Source organism: Phyllostomus hastatus, unplaced genomic scaffold (genome assembly GCF_019186645.2).
Source record: "Phyllostomus hastatus isolate PE091 unplaced genomic scaffold, TTU_PhHast_1.1 phas_contig_86, whole genome shotgun sequence".
NCBI classification, from domain to species: Eukaryota; Metazoa; Chordata; class Mammalia; order Chiroptera; family Phyllostomidae; genus Phyllostomus; species Phyllostomus hastatus.
Genome location: NW_025333977.1, coordinates 37,172,830 through 37,194,446, shown reverse-complemented (window position 1 = coordinate 37,194,446; position 21,617 = coordinate 37,172,830). Strand labels below are relative to the sequence as shown.

The 21,617-nt window shown below is 35.7% G+C and overlaps 1 protein-coding gene and 1 pseudogene across 4 annotated transcripts in view; both read right to left on the bottom strand.

The window, feature by feature from the left end:
• Window positions 1–21,617, bottom strand: part of TP63 (tumor protein p63) — a 230,759-nt gene that overhangs the window by 164,847 nt on the left and 44,295 nt on the right. The gene's annotated exons all lie outside the window — the stretch shown is intronic.
• On the bottom strand, window positions 7,848–11,840 carry LOC123826889 (annotated as a pseudogene).

Genomic DNA, 21,617 nt, shown 5'->3' with positions numbered 1-21,617 from the left:
ATTCCTTGGTATCCCTTTCTCCTGGCTGATATCGAGGATCTAGGTAATTTATAGGTGTTCTGATCTTCTGATCAGGATCTTCTGATCGAGGATCTTCTGATTTATAGGTGTTAGACAAGTTCACCAACATCTGATGTATGGCTGGATGTCATAAGATGCTGAAAGTCCATAGGCAGAGGATAGGAAGAGTCTCTGAGACATAAAACAGAATTAAGGACAAAGGTCACAATGGCAACTTGACCTCTCTGTTTTCTTGCCAAAATAATGGTTGCCATAATTGTCATCCTGTGCACCAGTTATTTGTATTGGGGGAGGTGGAGCTGAAACCAGGGAATAATCATAAAATATTCCAATGTAGAGATTTTCTCCATATTTAAAAAGCACATTTCAGATGAAAGTAAGAAAAGTCCATGCCTTGGTAGACAGAGTACCAGATAGACAATATAGAATTAATAAATTCTTTCTTAGTTCTGCAAGGGAGGCTTGCTTTCTTCTAGGATATTCCAGCCCTGAAGTGTCACCGTTCTTGTTAAAGGGCTGCTGGCATTGTTCATCCACAGAAGACTGTTGTTTTCTTCCTAATATGAGCAACTTAAAGTGGCAAATGATCTCCTTCCAAATCTAAACCAGTCTCCCTTTCTACCTTTTGACATGAAAAAATCTTTCATACATTTAGAGAATCCAATATATCCCCAACAGGATGTTCCTTTAGTGAATGTCTTAAAAGCAACAGTCTTCTCAGTTTTCTAAATATAAATTTTTTATCTTATATTAAAATCTGTTTTATGAAGTCTACATGCTCTCCAGCCCATTAGTGGTTCTGACTTAAGGGCAAGAGGCATGACCCCTCCAGGGTTGTAACCACCTGACAATGATGATACTGTTCTTGTGATATTGATATTCCTGTTATAAAGTAGGGTGTCACCATGTGGAATCAGCTTATGAAGTGGTTCCTTATTTGATGTAACATTGATTGTTTGAAGACATGTATTATATATTGCACACTAACTAGAATACATGTTCTTAGCACTTGTTGAGACTGGTGACTTATACCTGCTTGATTTCATGGTCCTCTTATTGTCCTGCCTCAAAGTCCTAAACATAGTTACTTAAACTTTAGTTAATAAAAACATCTGTTATTATAAGAATATTTTTTGAGAACCCAGATAATGAGATATATTTATTTTAATAGCTCAAACTTATTTACCAACTATGATTATATATTAAACACCATGCATTATTACCCCGTATTACCAATGAACCCTATTACCCAGTTAACTTTTATGCTAATCCAGTTAGGTAGGTTTCACTGTTATCCCCATTTTACATATGAGAAAACTGAAGCACAAAGTGGCCAGGCAATCTGCTTGCAAGACACACCTAGAAAGTGACAGAGTAAAGACCATAACCCATTCTGATGCTCAAGTCCCAGCTCTTGGGCCTGTACTATACAGCTCCCCAGATAGCTCAGGCATGGAAAAACCTGAGCTGCCAACAACTAAGTAACGTGCTTAATGACCGTGTGTTATACAAAAACACTGTACCAATGTGGACAGTACTTCTAGGAAGTCACACAGCTAGATACATGTAAACCTAAAAACCACAGCATTTTACAAATATTTGGGACACTAGATTTCTATATACTTTTTCCTCTCTAGGAGAAAAAGTCAGTTTGAGGGATTTTTCTAGCTGCCTGGATTTTTCAAACTTTATAAAACTTCCATGGAGAAGGGATTTTAGCATAATTTATTCATTTTACTATTTCAAAACTTAAAAATAAATTGGCATTTACTAAGTGCCAACATTGTACTAAACTCTAAGGAAACAAGATTCAATGATCATACAAGGTACACAAATTTATGCCACACTGTTTATTCAGCAAGAAACATTGAGTGGTTTTCTGTGCTGAACACAATACCAGGTCCTGAGAAAACAGAACTCTGACCAAAAGACCTGTCCCTTCCAAAACTTAGAGCCTAGTGAGTGGGATAGACATCGATCAGACACAGTAATTGCCCTTACATGACTCTGGCAAGTGTGTGAAGAAAAGAACAGAGGGTACGATGAATGTATATGGAAGGCCAGAAGCTAGTATCGAGGTATTTCCCTGAGATGCTGACAAACTACGACCTGAACACTGGGTGGATGTTAAGTGCTGGGCTATCTAGAAAGCTGAAGAAACTATTTTATAAGCTATAGGTTGCTTCACAAACGAAGTGAGAACTGGGGCTTGAAAAGTTAATTCAGTATTGCCACATAGAAAGCCAGATAAAGAATATCCTGGGAGAAAATAGTATAAGTTGATATGACCTTGCTATGTGACCTTTTAAATCAAAACAATACAGACCCACACACAGGCATCCACACAGCTATCTACACACACTCACACACTCCTCCATGCTGAGCATTTTCCTGCCACCACTGTGGTTCTTCCTTCTTCAAGCCTATTGCACAGGGCTAGGCTAATGTGTAAATAAAATCTTTTGGTAAGTGGAAAGAGGATATATGTGGCTTGGTTTTCCAAATAGAAACCCAGAGAAGTGATCTCTGGGACAGGTAACGACAAAGTGCCTTTAATTCACACTGAAGTGTGATTCTATCAGGTCCTCTCCAGTGAGTAAGATTTTGTTAGAAATCATGAGGCTATTCATTTACTGCAGTTCCTCCGTTAGAGGCAAGTTGAGGTTGCACAAAGTGTGGTAGATTGGCATCCTGGGGAAATACAAGTGTATTTCAGCCTTGGTTCTCCCAACAACTGAATTGTGTGACTCTGGATAAGTCAACCCACATTTATGAGCCTCTGCTTCCTTCTTTTTTGAGAACAAGAACAAGTTGCGGAGCTCTGAATTCTACAGATCATTGATGACCGTGTAACCAAACTACAGTGTTGGTGCACTTCCTGGCTTTCCTCTGTCTTAGGATTTAAGCAACTGGATTTTGAAAACTACTTTTATTTAAAGCCATAAATAACTCTTCACTCTTTCTCTCCTTTCAATCCATCATATTCAAACTCAGCTCAGACTGGCAGACCTTTTCATGTAGGCAGCCCTCTGGATTGGGCCCCATGAAACAGCAACAGTGAAAGGGGTGTGTTAATGGATGTGAGATGCACTTTGGAGTCAGGCCTGGCTCTAGTTCTGGCCACACCTCTAGCCTGCTGGCTAGAAGAAAGTTACCAAGTCTAGTATGTCTCATTGAATAATAAAAATGAAAATGGCACCTACTTTGAAGACTGCAAGGTGATGAAATGTGAAAATAGTATGGAATACATAGCATATTGCCTGAGTCAGTGATCAACTCCTATTGTTAATGGTATGATTTACTAATTTTCTACTATTCTTTATACACACATTATATTTCCTTATAGTCACTATTATCAATAACACTTTGAGAAATAAAATATTTAGTGAACTTAACAGAAGAGGAAAATAAATGTGAGAGTTCAGTGCTTCCAAAAGTCACATTTCAAATGATAGAGCTAAGACTCAAATTCAGGTCTGTGCTTTTTGATCAGTCCTGATTCTTTATCTAGTTCAAAACAGAGTAGCAGACAGGATACCCCCCCCACCCCCAGCACCGTTCAACCTGGGCTTTATCCTTTGGTTCTTTCCCTTTGGCTTCTGCCCTGTTGTTACACCCTTGGCAAGGCACAGGCTGATTGCCTTGGTATCCAAGCAAGGAAGAAAGCTTGGTGGAATGTATTGTCAGAGTCCTACTGATCTTTGAATAAGCAAAGAATTTAAAAGCCTTAGGGAAGAGGTGACTTACCAATCAAATCTTCCCCTGGACAAGTCACGAAACAATGGGGAGATAATCTATGACAGCCAGAAAAAAGCTCTCTAATGCTCTAAAGTCCCAGAGAGGCCCCTGGAGGTTTTTAAATCTGAATCATTTTGGCTGAGGAGGAAGTTGGTTTCAAATGAATTTGGAAAGTTGAGATTCATTGTCAATACATCTTCCCTACAGTTTCTCTCTGATGTGTCACATTCACTTAAAACCCTTAATTCTCCCAGGGAAGCTCCTAAAACAACAAGAGATCCATTGGAACTTAGTAACTAACACACTAATGCAGCTCCAGAGCCAAGGTACTCCCAAAAGGCCAATTCAGCAGGGCCAGTCCTCAAGCACAGATGAATTTATAATTTATAATTAATGAAGTTGAGCATCTTTTCATATCTATGTTGGTCATCTGTATATCTTCCTTGGAAAAGTGTCTATTCAGATCCTCTGCCCACTTTTTAATTGGGTTTTTGCTTTTTTGTTTTTGAGTTGTATGAGAATATTAGCCCCTCATTAGAAGAATCATTTGCAAATATATTCTCCCATTTGGTTGGTAGCCTTGTTGTTTTGTTTCTTTTGTTGTGCAGAAACTTTTTATTTGATGTAGTTCCAGTCATTTACTTTTGCTTTTACTTCCCTTGCCTTTGGGGTCAAGTTCACAAAACTGTCTTTGAGACCAAGGTCCATGAGATTAATACCTATGTTTTCTTCTATGTACTTTATTGTTTCAGGCCTTATACTCAAGTCTTTAATCCATTTTGGGTTATTATTTTTATTGTTTCAGATGACAATCTAGTGTTATTCTTTTTCATGTGCTTACCAGATTTCCCAACACCATTTATTGAAGAGGCTATTTTCTCTCCATTGCATGCTTTTTGTACCTTTGTGAAAAATTAGTTTCCCATAATTTTCTAGATTAAACCATGAAGAATTAGAAAACCAGCATAAAACAATCACAAGTAAGGAAGTTGGATTAATAATCAAAAACTTTCCATAAAACAAAAGTCCAGGACAAGATGGCTTCACTAGTGAAGTATATCAAACATTCAAATAATATTTAATAACTATCGTTCTCAAACTCTTCCAAAAAACTGAAGAGGAAGAATATTTCTTAACTCATTTTCTGATGCCAACATTACTCTAATACTAAAACCAGACAAGGAAAACACACACACACACACACACACACACACACACACACACAATGGTTAGGGGCCAATATATCTGCTGAACATATATACAAACATTCTAAACAAAATACTAGCAAATTGAATACAGCATTGCATTAAAAAGATAGTAAATCACAATAAAGTGGGATTTATTCCAGGGATGCAAGAATGGTTCAACATATGTAAATCAATCAATGAGATATACAACATTAACAACATAAAAAATAACATATACTCATGTAAATAGATGAAGAAAAAGCATTTGAGATCCAAGATACAAAATCCATTTATGATTAAAACATTCAGTAAAATGGATATAGAGGTTAAATACTTTAAATTAATAAAGACCATATGTGACAAATCCTCAGCCAATATCATATTTAATGGTGAAAAACTGAAAGCTTTTCCTCTAAAATAAGAAAGAAGAGAAAGATGCCCACTCACTGTTATTCAACATACTACTAGAAGTCCTAGACAGAACAGCCAGACAAGGGAAAGAAATGAAAGGCATCTAAATTTTGAATAAAAAAATAAAGCTGTCACTATTTGCAGATAACATGATTCTATATATAGAAAACTCTGAAAACTCCACCAAAAGACTACCGGAACCAATACAGTAAAGTTGCAGGGTACAAAATCAATATACAAAAATCCATCACATTCTTATATATAAATGATGAAATATCAGGGAAAAAAGGAAAATAATCACATTTATAAATGCAAAAAAAGATAAAATACCTAAGAATACACTGAACAACAGAAGTGAAAGACCTGTATACTGAAAACTACAAGTTGAAAGAACTTGAAGAATACACAAAGAAATGGGAAGATATTTTGCGTTCATGGATAGGAAGAATCAACATTGTTAAAATGGCCATATTACCTAAAGCATTATAATACAATGCAGATTTAATGCAATACCCATCGAAGTCCCAATGGAAATTTTTCACAGAACTAGAGCAAATAATCCTAAAATTTATATGAGATCCCAAATAACAAAAGCAATCATGAGAAGAAAAGGACAAAACCACAGTGATCATAATCCCTGACATCGAACTATACTACATAGATGCAATGATCAAAGCCGCATGCTATTGGCAGAAAAACATACACACAGGCCAATGGGACAGAATCGAGAGCCCAGAAAGATAAGGGTATCAAGATCAACTTCAGAGGGCTTGTTTTGAGTGTTAAAATGAGGCAATAAGTTTGGAACTCCTGGGGCAGAAGAGGTACTGTGATTTGTGAAGGAAAGGACTTATAAATTTTAAAAACAAGCAGGAAAATTAGTCTTTTCACCTAGTCTGTATGTTCTGTCAAAGCAGAAACCATGGTGGTCATTTTATTGTGGGCCACGAACTTTACCATGGCCATTATTTAGTAGGCATTCAATAGCAGTTTAATTGAATCTAGTTGTATTAAATTTTACTGTTTCTTTTTATTCCAGTAGAATTTTTGTGAGGCAAGAGTAATTGATATTAATCTGTTATACATTGTCAATTCTACAATAGTATAGTTCTATATCTAAATAAAACATGATATAAAGTAATCAAATATTACTCAAAAAGTTACCTTAAGCAGTAAACTAAATATCATTTGGTTTAAGTAAAATCAATAGGCCTTTACTTACAATGGGCAAAGTAATGTGCTAAGTGTGAGTGATAGAGATATAATAATAAAAAAACAATTGTATAATTTAGTATATGCAGATACTGTTCTAAGAACTTCAAATGTGTCAATATATGTAATCCCCATAACAAGGCAGGTCTTATTACTAGTCTATTTGTACAAGTAGAGAAAATGAAGGAGTAATGTATATATGGCTTTATAGCCAATTAGAAAGTAAAGCTGCATTGTGAACTCTGGCATTCTGGCTTTAGAAAAGTATCATTAACTACTCTACTTCTCTTTATGAAGTGTAACTTATAGCTCCTACCTTACAGGAAGAAATAAGTGCCAGCTCTAATTGATGAGAAAAGCAAAATATAAAGAAGCAAGGGAAAAAAACCTAATTACCAAAGCTCAAGAGACATTTTAATTTAAACATTTAAAAATTATTTGAACAGGCTAAAGAAGAAAAACTCTGTGATCATGATAACTGATACAGAAAAAAAACATTTGACACTATCCAATATCCATCTAAAGAACTAGGAATTAAGGGGGAACTTCCACAAGTTTATCAAGAATGTTTACAAAAAAAATAAAATTGTTTATGTCACATGTAATAGCAAGAAACCAGACACTTTTTAAGATCCTAAGATTAGGAAGAAGGCAAAGGTGTTCTCTTTCAGGTGTTCTCTTCGAAATTGTACTGGAAGCCCTAACTGGTAGAATGAGATAAGAATAGCATACAAAATGTTTACAAATTGGGAAGAAAGAAATGAAACTGTGTTTATCCATACATATATGATTGTCTGTGTAGAAAACCCCCCAAAATCCACAGAAAGCTCTTTAACTAATGAGTAACATGAGTTCACAAAATACAAGGTTACTATGTAAAGTTAATTTCCTATATATCAGATATAAACAATTAGAAATTAAAAAATTTTAAAATTTATGATAATACCAAAAAGAAATATTTAGTGTATAGCTAAATATTGTAGCTAACAATATTATAGCTAATAAACAATATAGGACTTATATAAAGCAAACTATGAAACTCATGAAAAATCAAGAAAGATCTGAAAACTTGGAGATGTATTTTTGGTTCACAGACTGGAAAACAGTATTGTCAAAATGTCAGTTTTTTTTAACTTAGTCTATATGTTCAACACAATCCCAATCAAAATCACAGCAAGTTATTTTTTAACCTATTTAAACATTTATCTTTGGGAAATAATTTAAAAGGTTGACTTCAATTAGAAAATAGACTCAAAGTGACTAAAAAAGTTATGATGTCTATTTCAGCATTTCTTCTATGTGACTAAAAATGCTGGGGTCTTCGAGTGTAAGCATTACCAAATAAGGTTTGCTGTTAACAAGGGCAGACAGAGCTGCCCTGGGAATTTTGTCAGATCTGGTTTTGAGTAACTGACACACACTACATTTTGAAAAGTAGCCACAGGGCCAGTGCTCTGTCTAACCTGTTTCCCAATTTCTTCCAAAACTTGTTTCTCAGTTGTATGTAAACCTTTTCTCAACACACAGAGGGCTAAAGGGACATGACCTTTCAAAAGATCTTCCTTGCCAACAACAGCACAGGCCACCACAGTGCCATGGGAAAGGACTTTTCAATGGCACCTGCAGAAATCCTGCGACAGGCAACATTTATCACATCATCAACTCGACACATATATGAAATAGCCTTTTTCATCCATGTGACCATCACCCATGGTGTCATAGTATCTAGGAAAATTTTCAAAGTGTAAATGCTTGACTGCTGATTCTCCCTGAGTCCTGAAAAAGCCCCTGGAGGTAACAGCAACTTTACCACAATATTTCCTAAACACTAAGCCTTCTGTTTTTGCCTGTTGTCATCCCAAATCCTAACTTTCCACGCCTAGAGATGTCAGTGACTTCATGTAATATCTATTTCTGCCCTGTAAAAAAGTCTTATGTCTTTGTATAAATACATTTTCTGGGTAAAACCAAAAGATCCTCATTTTGTTAACTAGTCATTGTCCATCATATCCTGAAACACATTTTGTTGTTCACAGTGATACTAGTAAAATTATTCTAAAGTTTATGTGGGAAGGCAAAAGATATAAAATAACCAACAAAACAAAAATAAAATTGGAAGACCTGCCATGATTTCAAGACATATTATAAAGCAGCAGCGATTAAGACAGCTCAGTATAGGCAAAAGAATAAACATGTAAGTCCATGGGGCATGGGCGGATACAGGTAAACAAGGGGAGCAAGCTAGTTCATGTGGGATTGGATAAAAGTTGGGGACATCAGTTTAAATTCATAAATTCATATTTAGCTTAATATAGAATAGGTAGTTATATATAAAAGTTGCTATGAATTGTACATACTTTAGTATAAATATTCCTTTGTTCTGTTTGTTGAGATGGACTAGAAGCAAAAATACTCCAGCAGCAATGAGAATACCTAATGTCCAGATCTTGGTTTATAATATTGCTCTTCAATAAAGGGACCAGGGATCTTTGAATAAATAGTTGACTCTGGGACTGGGAGAGAAAATATGCAGGATGAGCCTGGAACATATTGTATAAACATAAATTAAGAAAGAGCCAAAAACATTTTAAAGAAACAGTAACATACACAGACAGCAATGAAAGTATGTTGAAGCAACACAGAAATCAGCTGAACTCTCCCAATGGCCCAAACTGGAGCAACTTAAACAACAAAATAAAGAAAGTGGTACTGAATTATATCCCAAAGTATGAAATAACTATCTATGATATGACTTCATACTCATATCAAGAAATAATTAAATAAATAAGTAAATGTGGAAGAAAAGGCAAATTTCCCATGCCGGATAATTTCAAATAATTTGTGCAGATCCTCTACCCTCCAAGAGGTAGAAAATAACTCCCCACTCCATAAGTGTGGGCTGTACATAGTGACTTTCTTCCAAAGGGAAGTGGGGAAAATAAATAGCTTTACACTAGAGAAACCTGATAAACAGTTCATCAGCCCTGTACCAATATTAACATCAACAGTGATTATTCAAGGTAATAGCATATATTCTTAATGTGATGAGGAACCTAAACAACAAAACAAAGAAACAAGCAAAATATAACCGAAGACACTGAAATAGGGGACAGACTGACAGTGACCAGAGGGGAGAGAAGAGGGAATTTCAGGGGAGAATGGGAAGGGTTTACAGGAACAAATTTAAAGGACACATGGACAAAAACTAGGGGGAGGGTGGTAATGGGAGGAAAGTGGAGAGGGTTGGGTGGGTGGGCTGGAATGGGAGTAAAAGGGAGAAAACTGTACTTGAACAATTATTAAAATAAAATTAAAACAAAAAAGAAAATGTCACTTTACCTCTGTGGTTTTCCTCCCCAAAACCCATAATCCCAGTTTTATCACTAAAAAATCAAATTATAATTGAAGGGTATTCTATAAAATATCTGACCAACAGTTCTTAAAATAGTCAAGTTCATCAAAAATCAAGAAAAATCTGAGAAAATGTCACAGCAAAAAGGAAACTAAGGTGATATCCCCAAATAAGTGTGTATGTTTCAGGTGTTTTACCAAGTTTAATTCATACAGAAAAACTGTCACACCTCATTCCCTTCTCCCTTGGGTTTAATTAATGTGTACTTTAAAGGAAAACATTTCCTTGGATATCTACCGCTCAAAATTCAAAATTGTTCTGAGGAATATGAATGTATAAAAAATCTTTAATGAATTAGTTAAAATAATTTGAATATTTAGTTGAACACTACAATGCATATATTTTTAAAAGTGTTTTGTTTCCATTTACAAAAAACATCTCAAGTCAGGGGAGTACCCATTTTATCTATTCCTGTCATTTTACCAATGAATCCATGCAAGTGGATGCTTGAAACAGAATCATAAATCCAAGATTATATGTAATATGTGCCTGTAACATAGCTGAAAACAATGGTGATTTTTTCTTTATTCATTTTTGTTTGTTTTGGTTGGTAGACAGGTTAGCCACTCATAAGTGTGTGGACACTCTTCCCAACACCTCAGTTCTTTGCCTCTTCTTGCAGCTATAGATTCTTTTCCTTTTTAAATACTTTTTTAAAAATTAAATTTATTATTGCAACATTGGTTAACATGATTATATAGGTTTCAAGTGTAGATTACCATGATACATGATCTGTATATTGCATTGTATGTCCACCACCTAAAGTCAAATAATCTTCTGTCACCATATACTTGGATCCATTTAGCCTTTACTACACCCCCACACCCTTCCCTCTGGTAATCATCGTACTATTGTCTGTGTCTTTGCATGAAATCATATGGATCTCAGTTTCTATATCCCACATTTGAGTGAAATCATACGGTCTTAACTCTTTCAGTCTGACTTATTTTGCATAGCACAGTATTCTCAATGTCCATCCATGTTGTTGCAAATGGCAGTATTTTTTTCTTATGACTCACTAGTATTCCATAGTACATATGGACCACAACTTTTTTATCCGGTCATCTACTGAAAGGACAATTGATTGTTTCCATGTCTTGGCCACCATGAATAGTACTGCAGTGACTGTAGGGGTACATATATCTTTTCAAATAAATGCTTTCAAGTATTTAGGGTAGATTCCAGGAAGAGGGATTGCTGGGTCATATGGTAATTCTTGTTACCATATTGTTAATTTTAAAAAAATGATTGATTGATTGATTTTTAGAGAGACAGAAAAGGAGAGAGAGAGAGGAACATTGATTTGTTGTCCACTTATTTATGCATCCATTGGTTGATTCTTGTATGTGCCCTGACCAGGAATCAAACTCAGAACCTTGGTGTATTGAGATGATGCTCTAACCAACTAAGCTACCTGGTCAGGGCTCTTAATTTTATGAGGAATCTACATACTGTTTTTCATAGTGGCTGTACCAGTTTACATTCTCACCAGCAGTGAATGAGAGTTCTTTATCTCCACAACCTTTACAACACTTGTTATTACTAGTCTGGTTGATAATAGCCATTCTAATGAGTGTGAGCTGGTACCTCATTGAGGTTTTGATTTGCATTTCTTTAATAGCTGGTGAAGTTAAGCATCTTTTCATATATATGTTGGCCATTTGTATGGCTTCTTGGGAGAAGAGTCTGTTCAGGTCTTCTGCCTATTTTTAAATTAGATTGTTTGGTATTGAATTGTATGACTTCTTTTTCTTTAATTTATTTTTTATTGTAATTTTCTATTACCATTTATTCCCCTTATACCCTTTTTCACCTCCACTCACCCCTGCCCCAACAATTGCCACAATGTTGTTGTCCATGTCCGTAAGTCCTTTTACTTTTTTACGTGATCTCTCCACTCCCTAAGACTCCTCTTAACTTCTCATGAGAGCTGTCAGCCTGCTCTTTATCTATGAGTCTGTCTCTATATTGCTTATTAGTTCAGTTCGTTCATTAGATTCCACATAGGAGTGAAATCATACGGCATTTGTCTTTCTCTGACTGGCTTATTTCCCTTAGCATAATGCTTCCCAGGTCCATCTATGCTGTCACAAAGGGTAAAATTTTCTTCTTTTTTTATGGTGGAGTAGTATTCCATTGTGTAAATATATCACAGTTGTTTTATCCATTCATCTGCTGATGGACACTTGGGCTCCTTCCAAATTTTGGCTATTGCAAATAACGCTGCAATGAACATAGGGGTTCTTATATTTTTTGAATTATTGTTTTGGGTTTCTTTGGGTAAATTCCCAGAAGTGAAATAGATGGGTCATAAGGCAATTCCATTTTTAGTTTTTTGAGGTAATTTCATATTGCTTTCCACAGTGGTTGCACCCATCTGCATTCCCACCAACAGTGTAAAAATGTTCCCCTTTTTTCTCATCTTTCACAGCACTTGGTGTTTGTATACTTACATATTTTGACGACAGCCATTCTGACATAATGAGATGATATTTCATTATGGTTTTAATTTTAATTTCTTTGATGATTAGTGACATTGAGCATATTTTCATGTCTATGGACCATCTGCATCTCCTCTTTGGAGAAGTGTCTATTCAGTTCCTTTGCCCATTTTTTAAAATTGGTTTGTTTGTGTTTTTTTGGTGTTCAGTTTTAAAAGTTCTTTATAAATTTTGGATATTAACTCCTTATCAGATGTGTCAGTGAATATGTTCTCCCATTCTGTGGGTTGCCTTTTTATTTTGTTGTTTGTTTCCTTTATTATGCAAAACCTTTTAGTTTGATTTAGTCCCATTTGTTTGTTTTTTTCTTTTGTTTCCTTTGCCTGAGGAGATACATCAGAAAAAAATACTGCTACAAGCCATGTCTGAAGTTTTGCTACCTATGTTTTCTTCTAGGATTTTTATGGTTTCTGGTCTAATACTTAAGTCTTCAATCCATTTTGAATTTATTCTTGAGTGTAGTGTAAGAAAATGGTCTAGTTTCATTTTTCTGCATGTATCTGTCCAATTTTCCCAACACCACTTATTGAATAAACTATCTTTAGTCCATTGTATGTGCTTGCTTCCTCTGTTGAATATTAATTGACTATAAAGGTGTGGGTTTATTTCTGGACTCTATTCTGTTCCATTGATCAATGTGCCTGTTTGTATGCCAATACCATGCTGATTTGATTACTATGATCTTATAGTACAGTTTGATATTAGGTAGCATGATTCTTTCAACTTTGCTCTTTTTTTCTCAGGATGGTTATTGCTATGTAGGGCCTTTTGTGGTTCCATATAAGTTTTTAAATATTTGTTCTAGTTCTATGAAATATATCATTGGCATTTTGATAGGAATTGCATTGAATCTATAGATTGCTTGGGGTAGTATGGGCAGTTTAGTGATGTTAATTCTTCTTATCCATGAACATGGTATGTGCTTCCAGTTATCCGTGTCTTCTTCAGTTTTTTTTCTTTAGTGTCTCATAATTATCTGAGTACAGGTTTTTCACATCTTTGGTTAGATTTATTCTTAGGTATTTTATTCTTTTTGAAGTAATTATTGTGAATATTAATCCCTTGTTTCAGCTGTTGTTTGTGAATATCATCTACCATATAGTGGATGGCCTTTCTGTTTTGTTGGTAGTTTCTTTTGCTGTGCAGAAGCCTTTTAGTTTGATGTGGTCCCATTCATTTTATTTTGCTTTTATATTATTTGCCTTTGGGGTCAAATTCATAAAATCTTCTCCAAGACCAAGCTCCATGAGTTTAGTACCTACGATTTGTATGTAATTTATTGTTTCAGGTCTTATATTTAGATCTTGATACATTTTGAATTAATATTTGTACATGGGAACAAACTATAGTCTATTTTCATTCTTTTACATGTAGCTTTCCCATTTTCCCAACACCATGTATTGAAGAGGCTTTCTTTTCTCCACTGTGTGGTTTTGGCTCCTTTGTCAAAAATTATTTGCCCATATGCATGTGGCATTATTTCTGGACTCTCAATTCTTTTCCATTGGTCAGTATGTCAGTTTTTCTGCCCAAACCATGCTGCTTTGAATATCATTACTCTGTAGTAAAATTTGAAGTCAGGTAGTATAATTCCTCTGGCTTCATTCTTTTTCTTGGGATCATTTCGGCTATGCGAGGTCTTTTGTGGTTCCATACAAATCTTAGGATTTTTGTTTTATTTCTTTAAAAAACAGCATTGGGATTTTTATGGAAATTGCATTAAATCTGTATATTCTTTGGGTAATATGGGCATTTTAACTATGTTGATTCTTCCAGTTTATGAACACAAAATGTCTTTCCATTTGATTGTGTCTTTTTCAATATAATTTAATAATGTTTTGTAGTTTTTGGTATATAGGTCTTTCACATTCTTTGTTAAGTGCATTCCTAGGTATTTTATTCTTTTTGTTGCAATTGCAAAATAAATTTTTACAATTTATTTTTCTTATATTTTATTCTTAGTATATAGACATGCAGTATACTTTTATACATTGATTGTGTGTCTTGTAACTATATTGTAATGGTTTATTGTTTCTAATAGTTTTGGGGTTTTTTTGGTGGAGTCTTTAGGGTCCAGTCTTTCTGTATACAGAATCATGTCATCTGTGAAAAATAACACTTTTGTCTTCATTACCAATTTGGATGCCTTTTATTTCTTCCTCTTGCCTGATTTCTCTGGCTGGGAATTCCAGAATGATGTTGAGTGAGTGGTGAGAGATGATGTACTTCTATTGTTCTTGATTTTAGAGGGGAAACTTTCAGTTTTTTACCATTGAGGATGATATTAGCTGTCAGTTTGTCATATACGGCCTTTATTATGTTGAGGTACTTTCCTTCTATACCCATTTTATTCAGTGTTTTAATCATATATGAATGTTTTATCTTATGAAATGCTTTCTGGTTCAGTGATTTTGTGGTAGCCATACTTTTTTTCTCCCATTGTTCAATTGCTCAGATTCAGAATAAAATGCATTTATACATTATATTTTGTCCTTTTTGTTACATTCTATTATAAATGATATAAAATTTATTTTCACTTATGGAATGAGGAAAGGTTCTATTTTTTCACCATGGCCATTGTCTATTTTTAGCCTTTATATTGCAAGTTATGTCACATTCCTATTGGAATGAAGTGTAATCTATATTTAAAAATGTAAGCATGGAGAGGAAAAGGAAGAAAGTAAATAGCAGAAGATATAAATAAAATTAAAATACAAAGGCAAGTAAAGAAAATAAAAAATAATGAATAAATAAAAGAGAATGGAATGAATCAAAAAATTAGAGAATAGAAGGAAGGAAAAGAAAAAGAAAAAAACAAAGAGCATATGTTCTAAAAATAAAATCAAAGTCTTTCAGAAGTATTTTACATTTGTTGAAGTAAATGTCAAGTGCCTAAGGAAACAACTTAAAAGAAAACCAAGCTCATAGAAGCAGAGATGAGATTTGTGATTGCCAGAGGTAGGGGATGAGGGTTAGGAATGTATTCTAACTCTAGTTGAAAACACATATGAGGTATCACACAGAAGAGTTAGATACACTTCTAAAAACACTTTTGTAACTTTCAGAAGGTACACTAATGAATAAAATGAATAATACCTAGATTGAGTTGATCTGGATAACAGAGAGGGAAAAATTCAAGGAACAGTTAAGTAAGCCAATAATGGGCCTAAGCCATCATTCCTCATTTTCCTTTATTCTAGCCAGGTTTGGTTTACTTCTTGAGGAACTCAATTCCTGGGCTGTGAGAGTATCATCCAAGATCAATGCAAAGAAATGTCTCTCTAGGAAGTTTAACAAGGTGAAGCTGTGAAGGAATCATGAAATAATAATAATTTCCATAGATCCAATGAGACTCCATTGGCAGCTGGAGAGACCACAGAATGTTAGAGCTATAAATAAAGGAGAAATCTGTTTTAACTACCTTAATCATCAGACAAGGAGAGAAAGGTCCTAACATGGGGATGAAGAAGAATAGTCCAGTGTAAAAGAAGAAATTAATGTTAAAGCCAGAATCCTGTTCTCCTGAATAGCTTGACCCCCATTAAACTGATGATGGACATCCAAGTTAAGTAAAAATATACTCCATACAGTATTCGTTTGCTCCTGTATATGTTGTTGATTTCACCCATGTAATAGAAAGCACTATATTTTATTTGACTGAAAATGTTTTCCAGGAGATTTGAAGTCTGAAAAGGTAACTTTCCCAAGGTACAAAGCTAGCAAGTAGCAGAGCCTGGATTTAAACCCATTTCATCTCATTCTAAGTTCAAAATATGTAATTATTTGTGTTACTCAGAGTGGCAGGGGTGTAGTGAGGTAGAGGAGAGAAGCCAAGGATTTCCATTACATTAGAGATGAAAATACTCAAAGATTTTCATGGATACAAATATAAAGATTTTTATATAAAAATACAGAAAATTTTAGAAAACTGACTCCTTGTTTTCAGTATTTACTCCCATCTTTCTTCAATTGCCTATCCTGTAAAGTAGATAATAATATCTAAAAGCAGACCCATTTATAGAAATATTACTTTAACAAAGACATGAAGGACTGGAAAGAGTGTTCCAGTAATTCAAGGCAGAATCTCCTCATGTGCATGAGCTTCAGCCATTTTTAAAAATCATAACTGCCATTAAGAGCAGGTAATCTAAAACATACTTATTTTCAGGGGGATCAGAACCTTTTTGAAAATCTAGTGAATGTTATCAAAGCTCTCAGAAAAAGGTACACATTTGCACACTGTGTTGACACATTTTCACATACTAACAATTCATGGAAACCCTTAAACTTTTAGGTGAAGACATTTTGTTTTAGAACAAGCTCTGCCACTAAGCAGACGTATGACATAGTACAAGTTAAATAAACCTCAGTGTCTCAGTTTCACCACCTGTGAGAGAAGGTAGATTTGTATGTTGGCCACTCCATCATTCTGTTGCTGATGGATACAAGTCAGTATGGTGGAAAGTATTCCAGGATTTGGGAAACCACATCTGCCTTTGGAGCTGTGTGATTCAGGGAGGTTTACTTCTTCTCTCTGGTGCTTCATTTCTGCCACTGTAGAGTGAGAAATTAATACCTGATGACCTGTAAAGTAGCTCGTGGCTCTAATGTTTTGAGATTGTTAATTCAGTGAAGAGTAATGTGGTGCAGGAAACAGTTTTATCTCTCTAATAAGCATGTAGAACCAGAGTCACATGCTGTAAACAGAAACCTTCCCATGACCTCTCAAGCTGCCACTTACATAGTCAGGACATCTACTAGCTCCTGGCTAGGTCATAGGGTGTGACAGGTGAGTAGGAACGCTGCAGCAGTGGATAACAGTTTTTTGATCAGCTCTCTTGCCAAACTTTGTGGCCATAAATCCCTGGAGGATTGAATGCTATCAGCAGCCACATCTTCACTTGCTAAAGGGCACAGCGATAAAGACTCAATTGGCTTTGGGGGGCAGACTGAGTCAGGAAGTAACTTCGGAGTGAGAGGAAACTAAACAGCTGTTTCTTGGATATAGGGGTGTTGTGGCCAATACTTTCAGTGTCAGAAGTGTGTGTAAACTGCATCCCAAGAGTCTGCCTGCAATCAAGGAGGTTTCCCCAGGCACGAAAGGCCTGGAGTAAATCTTTCTTATCTTAGGAAAGATCACACCCTATAATCACATTGACTGATTACATTTTTGAGACCTGGAGATCTGGAGACATCAGTTAAATTATATCCCTTTTCTAGGTCTGAAGTTACTCATTTCTACGATTGGTGAGGGGCCAGGTGGAGGGAGAGGGAGACGACCCCTAAAGCATTTCAGTTTTAAGATTTTTAGTGTATTTTTGTCAAAACCAAAAACATTTCTTTAAATTCAGTCCCCCAACCCCAAATTCTTTCTAAGGAACCAGTCATTAAATCTTATTTCAGGACTTTCTGATACAGTCACTGCTTTACTTTGCCTCCAATAAAATTGCAGAGCCATAATAGTTAAGCAAGTTGCAACTTTTCAGACCACAGTGCATTGAAAGTTTCTTTGTAATGAAAAGGAAGTAAAGAGCAATAACACATTCTAATCTTGATAGAAATCCTTCCAAGCAGACCTCCAATTGTTTGCTTCACATTTTATACGTTCACTCAGTTAGCAGGTATTTTTGAACTCTTGCTACATTCCAGAGAACTGTGAATAAGACACCATTAGCGTTCTCAATACTCATATGGTAGAAAAGATATTGGGATAATGATAGCATGATGTTCACAGTGCCTCTATCATAAAGTTTTAGATTTTGAAGGTACTTTAAAAGGCATGGAGTGCAACGCCGACCCTCACCCCGTTTGAAGTTTGGTATTTCTTTATGGTGGCCCTGCCATGTGGTTGTCTTGGTATTTGTTGGGCAACTCAGATAATCGGGTATCTCACTATTTCTTGTAGCTGACCACTTCATTTTCATTTCTAATTTCAAATTCCTTTGAAATTATACAAGAGCACAAATTAGGTTTCCAATTTGTAAAGAAGTACAGGTGTAGGTGTCAAGGAAGGGCAGGGCTGGGAAGGGGGCCATCAAGGTCATGCCGCAGGCTGGCATAAAGGGTAGAAAGAAACTGGTTTCTGACAGAGAGATGAAGTCCTTCAAACCAACAAGTGATTTTCCATCTCTTGTCTTGGTTTTCCCATCTCTAAAATGAAAGGGTTAGATTGTGTAAAGGGAAAGCTTTGCATTTACATGAGCTCTAGCCTAGGAAATATTGAAATAGTTCCATTTCATTACAACTGAGTGGAATCAGGTGAGCCAATAAGGGACCGTGGACTTGGAGTGATCCTGCTTCTTCATACTCTATCAAACCTAACAGAAGACTTTTTCCTGATCAATGAATGGTGTGACTTATTTTACCCCACTGTGTATAGACTTATAAACTACTTCTCTCTTACTCAGAGTATGAATTTTCAGTCTTTCAGTAGCTCAATCAAAATGAACTTCTTATTTCTAACCTTTAAAAACCTTGATCTTTCTCTCAATAGACATGTCAGTGATTTTTTTTAAACTGGTGGTGTGTTCCCTTACCTGGAAAGATAGTGAACTTTGTAGTTATTTTTTAGCTCTTGGGTGGTTTTTGAGTTATTCTTTTTCAATTAAGTGGACTATAAAATCCTACCTAGTTTGAGCAGTTCATGAATCCTTGTTTCCGAAAAAGCCACCTGCAATTCCCTCTTCAAAAAACAGTGTCTGAGGGTCTGTGTTCCCAAAGAATCAAGGGCATTCTGCTCTGCGATGTCTCAGTTTCTTTGAATGGCATTCCCACCCTGCCTCTGAGTGAGTCCTGCCCCTAGCCTCTCTTGTTTAGGTTATTAATCCTCTTCCTTTCCCAGTCCGTGTGCAGTAGGACAAGATGCAAAGACTGGTTCTATTTTTATTTATTTTTTTTTGGTCTCACGAAAGAAGCAAGTAAGAGCAGGGACAAACTTAGAAATCAGTACCTGGGATGGATCTGGACCTGAACACTCAGAGCACACATTCTTACCCAACTTTCCTCTCCCAGAGGGACTAGTCACAGCTTTTCACTCTCTCTCTCTGTCCTTCTACCAAAAAAAAATGTATGGACTTTCTAGCCAGACTCCTCACTGTGCAGGGGAAAACTGCAACTCAGAAACATGAAGTGTAACATTCAAGACTGCTGAGTTACTTGATGGATAGCCAGGCTGGAATATGGGGTTTTCAGTTTCCAAAACTGTGCTCTTTTCACTGTTCCTTTCTCCTTTTCATGCTCATTTGTATTTTAATACAATAGTCTCATTGTGTGCGTATGTGTGTATGGGGATATGGTGTGTGTGTGTGTTCATATTGTCTCCAGGTTGCTGCTTTCTTTAAAAAGTGGAAATATATAACTTCTGATACACCCTTTCACTCTTTAAAGGTAAGACAAATGCATTAAATAAATATTGTTCTCAAATTTCTAATTTTATAGAAAAACCAACTGAGAGAGGAAGAGATTTCTTTTCCTTCTGTCCTCTTTTCTATCCTTCTCTCTTCCTTCCATTGAACACACACAGTTATTGAAGACAGACTACAAACCAAACCCAGAAATAGGCCCCACATGAGTCCTTATAAAAATAATGGAGTACACAGAAAATAATGTCCTACAAGAGAGATTCAACATAAAAGCTACAGGAAATCAGATATAGAAGACAGAACCGGCAGGTGGAATCTGAAAAGTCTCATCTGCGTGGTCCTTAGAAAATGGAAGCTGAATAAGATGAGTAAAAGCAGGAGTGAAAAGAAAGTGATATACCAAAGGCAAGGAAGAAAACTGTTGGAAATACTCAAAACAAAGTGAGGCCAAGGAGGGAACACATGCAATGGACAAAAGCAGGAAGACAACTGGCAGAAGAGACAAAAACCATCTCTAGTCCATTTGGCTCTTGGTCTTTTTACAAACTCTAACTTAACCAGATCCCTTAGAATACCCGCTACAGCCTTTTTCCTTCAGTCCCTCCTACCTCATGCAATCTTCTCCCTTTTCTGGAGTCCCTTCTGTGCTATGCTTATCTATTCACTGGTCCCTGTCTTTGGTTATATTCAAAATGATCTCATATATTTTTAGGAACTGCTTATCATTTTCTTAGTATTCTGTTTGGCTCTCCTCATTTCTAGTTTTCCTGGGCCCATCATATTTCATGATCTTCCCTATGCTCTTCTTTAAAAAATATTTTACTCTAGATATGTGTTTGTCTTCATTATTATATTCATAATACATTAGTACACTCCCTTCAAGAAATTCAAATAATACAGATGATTATAGAGTAAGACAACAGAGACTCTTATTTTTACACACTCTCATACTTCTCCTCACAGTTAGCATTATTAACAAATGCTTTTTTAATTTTTGTCCCTACATCCTTATTTCTTTATAGTCCCATTCCAAGAATAAATAGTTGCAAATACCTTAAAGATATATAAAGTCTATACCACTTAGCATCACCCACAAGGTGACACATTTTCCTCTGCCTTAAACTACTCCCACTTTTTCTCATAAGCTTCAGACACACTAAACTACCCATAATTTTCAAAACACAGCCCTCTTCACACCTTTGTGCCTACTTACATGCAATTCAAACTTTCTGAAATTTCCTTTCCCAGCATTTTTAAAAAGATTTTTAAAAATTTATTTTTACAGATGGAAAGAGCGGGAGAAAGAGAGAGAAACATCAATGTGTGGTTGCCTCTCATGCACCCCGCACTGGAAACCTGGCCTGTAACCCAGGCATGTGCCCTGGCAGGTAAACAAACCAGTGACCCTTTGGTTCACAGTCAGGTGCTCAATCCACTGAGCCACACCAGCCAGGGCCTTTTCCCAGCATTTTCAACATCCTATAGTGGAATTTGTCACTCTGTCTATATTATCTTTACAACTCCCTGTCTAGCTGTCCACCATAGTATTTGTGTGTATGGAAATTATTTGATGAACCATCTTTTTTCCCTACAAGATGTTAGCTTTTTGAAAACAAAGAATATATCTTGCTCGGTTTTATATTCCTGGCATCTGGCAAGCCACAGGTACCAAATAAATGATGAATTGCTGAATCAAAGAATAAAAATAAAAGGAAAGCATTTATTTTAGGCAATAGGGCCCAGTAGCAACTATTCTCAACCAGTGTGCTTCAGA